This window comes from Chiloscyllium punctatum, chromosome 36 (assembly GCF_047496795.1).
Source record: "Chiloscyllium punctatum isolate Juve2018m chromosome 36, sChiPun1.3, whole genome shotgun sequence".
NCBI lineage: Eukaryota > Metazoa > Chordata > Chondrichthyes > Orectolobiformes > Hemiscylliidae > Chiloscyllium > Chiloscyllium punctatum.
The window spans coordinates 34,321,997-34,331,571 of NC_092774.1; the positions used below are offsets into that span (position 1 = coordinate 34,321,997).

At 45.3% G+C, this 9,575-nt stretch overlaps 1 long non-coding RNA gene across 1 annotated transcript; it reads left to right on the forward strand.

Moving 5' to 3' along the window:
- The first annotated feature begins 557 nt into the window (after positions 1-557).
- Positions 558-5,731, forward strand: LOC140461132 (uncharacterized). The gene is made up of 2 exons (XR_011954467.1): positions 558-663; positions 4,177-5,731. It is a non-coding gene; the product is annotated as an uncharacterized lncRNA (long non-coding RNA).
- Positions 5,732-9,575: the final 3,844 nt, after the last annotated feature.

Sequence of the window (9,575 nt, forward strand, 5' to 3'; positions counted from 1 at the left end):
AATAACATGTCAAGGCACAGGGGAAAAAAACACTTCGACAAAAAATTGCTTTGGTATTTTTCTCTCGTATTCGCATTGGACACTTAAAATTTGTCATGATCTGGAGGTGCCCGTGTTGGACTGGGGTGTACGAAGTTCCAAATCACACAACACCAGGTTACAGTCCAATCGGCTTGTTTGGAAGCACTAGCTTTCGAAGCGCCGCTCCTTCATCAGGCGATTGTGGAGGATAAGATCATAAATTCTGTGTTTTACGATCTTATACACCACAACCACCTGATGAAGGAGCAGCGCTCTGAAAGCTAGTGCTTCCAAATAAGTCTGTTGGACTATAACCAGGTATTTTGTGATTTTTAACTTTAAAATTTGTAACAAATTCCTGCACACTGAGCATGCTCCGCGGTGTCAGCAATCAATGCGCATGACCGCCCGTGTCAGCAAAGCACTGCGCATATTCCTTGGTGTCCGCAGAAACTTCGCGTCAGCTCCTTTCCATGGACCAATGAAGAACCTTGGAGGACCGGAAGGAGACTGGTCCTCCTGCCAATCAGAGCCGGCCATTGTCGAAATGTGGAGGTTGGACCGTGAGCTCTGAAGCTGCTGCCGCTCCTTTCTCTGTGAACTTTACCCCAGACTGTAACTTCCTTCCTCTGTCTAACTTTTGTGAGTACGACAGTCTGTTTCTCACCATTTTTTCCATGTTTTGTTTCATTCTGGGGTTCAATTGTTAACTTGCAGCAACTGAAAGGAAAGAGTGAATCGAGGGAGGGGACAGACTCTGGAAAAGTTGATCCAGGTCTGTGCCTCAATTTGCAAACACATGGCAAATGCAGTGACACAATCTATAGCCTTTGATGTGTTTTTAAAAAACGCAGACAGGAGGCGCATTGTTTCAATGGTGATATGTTGGGATGTGGTGAAAGTGAGATGATGGAGGTCAGAGTTGAAAAGTGTGGCGCTGGAAAAGCACAGCAGGTTAGGCAGCAACTGAGGAGGAGGAGGAGAGTCAATGTTTTGGGCACGAGCCCTTCATCAGGAATGATGTGCGGATGGACAAAGGGGCCTCAGCGTCCTTCTACACCAGTCACTGTCAGTTGTCAGACAGGACCAGCAAGCAATCAGCAAGACAAGTCGTATATTAGCAAGAGAAGTTGAGTTCAGAAGTGGGGTTGTCTTCCTGCAGTTAGGTCAGTCATTGAATGTATTCAAGGCTGAGTTCATTTGACTTTGAAGAAGAAATAAGTGGATGGGTATTGGGGGAAGGTAAGAAAATGGTTTTAAGACCAGTGTAGAACAGTTACAATCACACAGCACAGAAACAGACCATTAAGTCCAACTAGTCCATGCTGACTGTGTTCTGAAACTAAACTAGTCCCACCTGCCAGTGTTTGGCCCAGACTCTCTGAACCTTTCCTATTACAATTGCAACACTTAAGAGGCATTTGGATGGGTATTCGAATAGGAAGGGTTTGGAGGGATATGGGCCGGGTGCTGGCAGGTGGGACTAGATTGGGTTGGGATATCTGGTCAGCATGGTCGGGTTGGACCGAAGGGTCTGTTTCCATGCTGTACATCTCTATGACTCTATGTACTTATCCAAATGTCTTTTAAACACTGTAACTGTACCTGCATCCACCACCTCCTCTGGACATTGATATCACATGAGAACCATTCTCTGTCTTAAAATAAAAAGGTGCCCCTCATGCCTTTTTCAAATATTTCTCCTCTCATCTTCAAAGTTTGCTCCCTAACCTTGAAACACCCATCCCGGGGAAAGAATACCTGCTGTTCACCTCATCGATACCCCTGAAGATTTTATAATCCTCTCTAAGGCCATCTCTCAACCTCCGATGCTGCAGTGAAAAGAATCCCACCCTGTCCACCTAGATGCAATTATACTTATATCCAGTTATGAACTGTTCAATGCTGATGCCGACTGGAAAAACCAAATGACCTATTCCTGCTCCCAATTCTCACACTGTATCCAGGACAGCAAGAGACCATATGACATAGGTGCAGAAATTAGGCCATTCAGCCCATCAGATCTACTCCACCATTCAATCACAACTGATACGTTTCTCAACCCCATTTTGAAATTTTGATTTTGGAAAGGCAGATCAGGGCAGGATCTGCAAAGTTAATGGGGATGTTATTGACCAAAGATACCTTGGAGTGCTGGTTCATAGTTTCTTGAAAGTGGAGTCGCAGGTAGACAGGATTGCGAAGGAGGTGTTTGATGGGCTTGCCTTTATAGGTGAGTGCATTTCAGGACAGATGTTGGGAGGTCATGTTGCTTCTGTACTGGACATTGATTAGGCCACTTTTGGAATACTGTGTTCAGTTCTGGTTACCCTGCTACAGGAAAAGTGTTGTGAACCTTTGAAAGGGTTTGGCAAAGATTTACAAGGCTATTGTCAGAGTTGGAGGGTTTGAGCTATAGGGAGAGGCTGAATAGGCCGGGACTGTTTTCTCTGGAGCATTGGAGGCTGAGGGGTGACTTTATAGAAGTTCATAAGGAGCATGGATAGAGTGAATAGCAAAAAACATTTCCACATAGTAGGGAAGTCCAAAACTGGAGGCCATAGATTTGAGGTGAGATGGGAAAGATTTAAAAGGAACCTTATGGACAACTTTCTCGCACAGAGAGTGATGCAAGCATGGAATGAGCTGCCAGAGGAAGTGGTGGAGGCTGGTATAATTACAGCATTTTAAATGGCATCTGGTAACAGGGTGAATTGAGAGGGATATAGGCTAAGTGTTGACAAATGGGACGATGTTAATTTGGGATATCTGGTCAGCACAGACAATTTGGACTGAAGGAAAGCAGAAGTATTGTTGTGAAGACTGGAATTTCAGAGCAGCTTTCAAAGATATTTTGTTCTTACTGGGAGCAGAAGCTACAATGAAATCTTTCATTTGAGAGACAGCAACTGAGTAAGTGAGGACATCCAGGATTTTGATGGAATGTGGGAATTTGTTGCAATGTGGGATTGAAGTGTTTTAAGTAAAGTGTCCTGAGCGGGAAGCCTAGTGAAGGGTTAGGTGGGTTTTTGTTTTAAACTGCTTATTTCTTTCAGCCCCCAACAATGTATTTCCAATGCTGTGCATCAGAAGGAGCGGTGAATCAGTAACTGGTATCATCAGAAGTCTTACGATTTTCAGTACTGCAGGTATTGCATTGTTGTCTCACCATTGTAAAGGTTACTGGCAGCAGCGGGAGGTGTGGGCTCTGTTCACTGGAAGCGATGAAGCAGTTAGATAACACACATATGAGAGGGCAGAGTTGGACTTGTCTTTCAATTTGCAGAAGTTGGGAGGTTGTGGGAGCTATGGTTCTGGGCAAACACAACTGCAGTAAATCATAGAAGCCCTACAGTGTGGAAGGAGGCCATTCAACCCATCAAGTCCACACTGACCCATCGAACAGCATGCCACCCAGACCCACCCTATCTCGTCGTTTCTGCTGGTGGGTTAGAGTAGGTAACAAGATTAGGGGTAGGTTTAAGGCAGAGGAGGAGGGACTATGTTTCCTGGAGAGTGGTGAATTCTTTGCCCAGGGAAGGAATAGAAGCAGGCATATTCAAGACAATCAATGGGATTTTGGATGGTAGGTGAATTTAGGGTAGTCAGGACAATGCAGGTAAGAGGAGCTGAGAAAATGGATAGATCAGCCATGACCTTAAAGAATGGTGGAGTAGGCTCCATGGGCCAAATGGCCTCTTTCTGCACTGCAGGGATTTTATGATTGCTTCATATGGTGTATATCTGATATTCACTGTTGTACACGCTGCATGGCTATGACTTTTCACCTTCTAATATAGTAATGGAATTACACCCTGTACTTCTTGTATTCATTTTTATTTAACAGGTCAGCAGGAAGTCTTTCGGCAAATTTACTGGCTTTCTTTCCTGAAGCAGCCTTGACATTTCATTTTCATATCCTTGATTCAGCTCCATTTCCAGCACCTTTGTAAGAAGGTTGTTCCAGGTCATTGTCACCTAAATGAAGTTTTCCTCTTTATATACCTAATACTACCTTGCTGAATGAGGGTTTTCAGGTTTCTGTGTCATGGATAATATATGATCAGCAGGTATCTGGCAACCTAAGGAATTGTCACCGATGTTATGTTCATTTGACTGTACTGACCATGACTTACTTCGTGATTTCTTTTGCAGGAAGACATGGGGAAAGAAATCTGAAACCAAAAGATACATCAGCTTCTGACAGAGCCACTTGATTCATTGGGACTTGAATATCAGCAGCCATTCCAGTCGAGAAGAAATGATTGCTTTTGTCTGCTTGGACACTGGTGTGGCAGAAAAAATACTGATACACCCGAATGAGGGAGATTCAGTGCGGTGACTGTGAAAAGTACAGTACTTCACACCAGTTACTCAGCTTGGAGGATCAAAGAGACCGTTCACTTGCTGTCCATGCGGGAAGGGCTTCACCCGCTCCTCCCACCTGCAGAGACATCAGTGAGTTCACCTACCATCGCAGGGGGATTGAAGGAGCTTCGGCCATTATCGAGTGCATTAATAACCCAGTTCTGGGGATTCCCGGGTTTGAATCTCACCAAAGCAGATGGCGGAATTGGAGTTCAGTCAGAAATCTGGAGTTCAGAATCTCATTATGAAACCATTTTCGGGGAACAAACTCCCCAGTCTGATTCACTCATGCTTTAGAGGAGGAAACTGCCGTTGTGGGAAAGGATTCACTCAGTCGTCCAAGCTGCATCCTTTCCCTGGTCTGGCCTATATGTGACTCCAGACCCACAGCAGTGCGGTTGACTCTTGACAGCCCCTCTGCAAGTGCGCGGGGAGAATCTTACTTGCATACAGGCGATGGGTTGCAATTGCTGAGTGAAGCAATACTTCCTCCAGGCTAAGGCTGCACCAAGGATCGAATTACAAAGGGAGAACTCAGCTGACCAATAGTGGAGAAAGTGGGATGCAGGGGAGTGTGTGTGTGTGTGTGTGTGTTTAAAAAAAAGCTACTTTTTGTGCACCTTTTTGCTGGGATGACCTGAAGCTGCAACAAAGTTAGTTCCCAAAAAAGTTACCTGAACTTACCGTCAGACTCAGACATTGAAGGCTATGAGATCCAACAGGTTTTTTTAAAATCTGCTAATTTCTTTCAATCTCCGGCGCAAGGTTTCTAATGTCTTCTCTCAGAAGGAGCAGTCAGTGTGTAGCTCGTAGTATTAGAATCGTACATTTTTCAGGACTGATGGTTCATTGTTTCCTCAGCATTGTAAAGTTTACTGGCAGCAGTGGGAGGGGTGGGCTGTCTTCACTGGAAACAAAGTTAAAAATCCAGTTATAGTCCAACAGGTTTATTTGGAAGCACTAGCTTTCGGAGTGTTGCTCCTTCGTCAGGTAGCTGTACAGCAGGATCATAAGACACAGAATTTGAAGCAAAATGATATATTGAACAAATCTCGACTGCTTTTAAGTGTTTCATCTTTAGAATGGGTTGCAGGTTTCAGTTCATTAGTATGTAAATCCCAAAACTTCTTTTAAGTCACAGTCTCGAGATAACTTTACAAAGAGGTGCCATCTCAGCCCAGAGAATGCATGAAAGATGTAAGGTTCGAGTCTGTCTTGAGTCATACTGGTTCTGTTTCCAATGTAGGAATTTAGAAAATATTACATGGAGTGGTTGCCTGCAGATTGTGCACTTTTTGAGCAAAATAGAATGTATCTACAAATATAATTCTGCAAATGCAAATTCACCTCATGGTCTTATCTATGTGTGCATGCATGAGAGTGAGTGTGTGTGTGCATGCACTTGAGTCTGGCTGAGAGAGTATGTGTTTGCGTGTGTGCATGCTTGGTAAAGTGAGAGTGTGCAGGAGTATAAGTGAGAGGATGTGTGTGTGGGTGGGTACATGTGTGTGTGTGTGTGGGTACATGTGTGTGCATCTGAGAGAGCGTGTATATCTGAGAGAGTGCCTGCGTGAGTATGTGAGAATGTATGGCTGTGTGTGAGAGACAGCCAGTGTAGTGGGGTCACCTGTAATGCAACATGAACCCAAGGTCCTGGTGGAGGCCATCCTCATGGGTTCCAAACTTGGCTATCAGTCTCTGCTCAGCTACTAGAAATGATTAAGCAGTTACACAATAGACACGGGAGAGGGCAGGGTGAGACTTGTCTTTCGATTTGCAAAAGGTGGAAGGCTCTGGATGATGTGATCTCGGGCAAACACAACTTGGAGGACCTTCGGCTCAGAGAGGTGGAGCTGGAAGCCAGGTTGCTGACACGCTGGGAGGGCAAGGCGGAAAGTTAATCAGATGCTTTTTATTCCGGGAGATGGTCTTTCCCTCCGGACAGAGCCTTCTGATGGGATCAGTGGACAGGGTCAGGAGGGTGTGAGCCCGGGTCAGGCAGGTAAAGGGGATCTGAGAGAAGGCTGCAGGGGAGAGGAGCTAACTGTGTGGTGGTGGGAGTAAGAACAATTTTAGGGAGGGGGAGATAAGGGACAGAATAGTGACGGGGATTGCCTGCGTTCTCTGCAGTTGGCAGCAGAAGCACAGATGGCATCAGAATCTGATGCCAGGATTCAAGAACCGCTGTGCTTTAGGCTGGAGAAGTGGGAAAGGGAGGTGCAATGGGTGTGGTCCAACAATGTCAGCAGGACACAGCCTCTGCTGAGGCTGCATGAGAAGTTAAAATCTGCAAAGACAAAGCAGTACCTCAAAGCACTGGGTGGGATGGTGGCTCAGTGGTTAGCAATGCTGCTTAATAACGCCAGGAGCCTGGGTTTGATTCCACCCTGGGGTGAGTGTCTGTGTGAAGTTTGGCATGTTCTCCCCCTTGTGTCTGTGTTGGTTACCTCTGGGTGTTCTGGCTTCCTCCCACAGTCCAAAGATCTGCACTTTTTTCAAGGTGTGCAGGTGAGCTTGCATCTTGGATGACCATGTTAGTTTTGGTTCCTTCATTTGTAAATCCCAGAACTTTTTTAAACTTACATTCTCAAGATAGCTTTTAATAATAGGTGTCATCTCAGCTCAGATAATGGATTGAAGGTGAGACATTTAAGTCTGTCTGTGTCCCAATGTAAGGTGAAACTGATTGTATTTCTAAAGTGGGAACTACAGAATCTTACATGGATTTATGCAGTTTTTGAGTAATTCGGAATAAATGGACTTCTGCAAGGAAGTGTACAAACAACTGACCAGGAACACGACAGGAAACTACCAGCTGATCTGACCAAAGAGCAGAATCGTGAACTGACAGCATTCATCAAGACTTCTGATCCAATCCTTCCAGAAGCTCAGCATCCACGGACAAGTTGAATCCGTGGATGTGTCAGTACTCTACACCAGCATTCCTCATGATGATGGCATCACGGTAACAGCTTCAGTACTCAATACCAACAACTGCCAATCTCTGAGCACTGTCCTACAACTCATCCGCTTCATTCTCAACCACATTTTCACCTTTGGCAACCAGTTCTTCATCCAGACACATAGAACAGCCATGGGGACCAAATCTTCACCCCAATATGCCAACATTTTCACGCAGAGGTTCGAACAAGGCTTCTTTTCTGCACAGGACCTCCAACCAACACTATACACCAGATATATTGATGACATTTCTTCCTCTGGACCCATGATGAGGAGTCACTGAAACAACGATACTGTGATATTAACAAGTTTCATCCCACCATCAAACTCGCCACACTCTTTAGTATCTGTCTCATTTTTGAACACATGCAGCTCTATCAAGGATGGATATCTCAGCACTTCTCTGTACCACAAACCCACGGATAACCTGACAGTGCTACACTTCTCTCGTGAAACATATTAAAACAGCCACCCCCTCTGGACAAGCCCTTCACATACACAGGATCTGTTCAGGTGAGGAGGAACGTGGCAGACACTTGGAAGTACACAAGCATGATCTCATAAGAACGGGGCACAATGTTCAACTCATCAACTGCCAGTTCCAATGTCACAGCAAGTAACTGGAATGACTTCCTTTGGGAGACAGACACGAGCTGCAACCAAAATGGTACCCTTTGTTGTCCAGTACTTCTCAGGAGCCGAAACACTACGCCATGTTCTTCACAGCCTGCAACACATTATTGATGAGGATGAGCACCTCGCCAAGACCTTCCCCACGCCTCCACTTCTCGCCTTCAAACAACCGCCAAACTTTAAACAGATTGTTCTCAGAAAACTGCCTGGCCTTCAGGACAAGACGAAACAACTCTGTCACGGCAGATGATGAAAGACGTATCAGAGTGTTGACACGATTACCACCATTAAACGTGGGGACACCACCCACCATGAGTGTAGCAGGTACTCATGTGACTCAGCCAACATTGTTTATCTCATACGCTGCAGGCAATGATGCCCTGACTCTTGGTATATTGGCGAGACCGAGCAGAGGCTACAGCAACAGATGAATGGACACTGCACAACAATCACCAGCCAGGAGTGTTCCCTCACAGTCGGGGAACACTACAGCGGTCCGGGACATTCAGCCTTGGACCTTCGAATGACCATCCTTCAAGGTAGACTTCAGGATAGGCAACAACGGAAAGTGGCTGGGCAGAGGCTGATAGCCAAGTTCAATACCCATGGAGATGGCCTCAACCAGGACCTTGTGTTCATGTCACACTACAGGTGACCCCACTATAATATACATTCTCTCTCTCTCTCTCTCTCTCTCTGTCTGTCTGTCTGTCTGTCTCTCTCTGTCTCTCACACACACACAAGCATGCATTTAGACAAATACGTGCTCCTCCAAACCAACACACTCACACAGACTCTCTCTCATACACATGCGCTCTCTCAAATGCTCTCTCTCACACACACACCCTCTCACAGACTTGTACCCCATTACACTCTCTCACACACACATGATCACTCAGTTTCTCCTGCACACACTCACACACATAAAAGTTTGTGGGTTGAATTTGTACTTGCAGAATCGCATTGTATTTTGCTCAAAAGCTCAGACACGTAAGATTCTGTAATACCACGATAGAAATAGAATCCGTCTGACCTAACATTGGGACACAGACAGACTTTAACTTAACACCTTCAATGCATTATCTGATTGAGATGACACCTATTGTTAAAAGCTATTTTGAGAACGTAACTTTTGAAAAGTTCTAGAATTTACATGTGAAGGAATCAAAACTAACATGGTCATTCTAAAAGATGGTAGAGGTCAGCTAAAGTTGTTTGATATTCCATTCCATGACACTGCAATCCTGTTGCTATAAAGTCTGTGTGTTATGATTCTGCTCCACAACCAACCGATGAAGAAGCAGCGCTTCGAAAACTAGTGATTCCAAATAAACCTGTTGGGCAACAACGTGGCATTGTGTGATTTTTAACTTTGAAAATCTGTCAGTAATGCCAACATTTCCATACTGCGCATGCTACTGGGTGTCAGTAACGCACTGCGCATACGTCACGGTGTCAGCAAAGCACTACGCATGCTCACGCAACAAGGGGAAACACTCCGTGACCTTGTTTTGATGGACCAATGAGAAGCTCTGGAGGACCGGATGGAGACTGGTCCTCCTGCCAATCACAGCAAACCCATCGTCTGGATG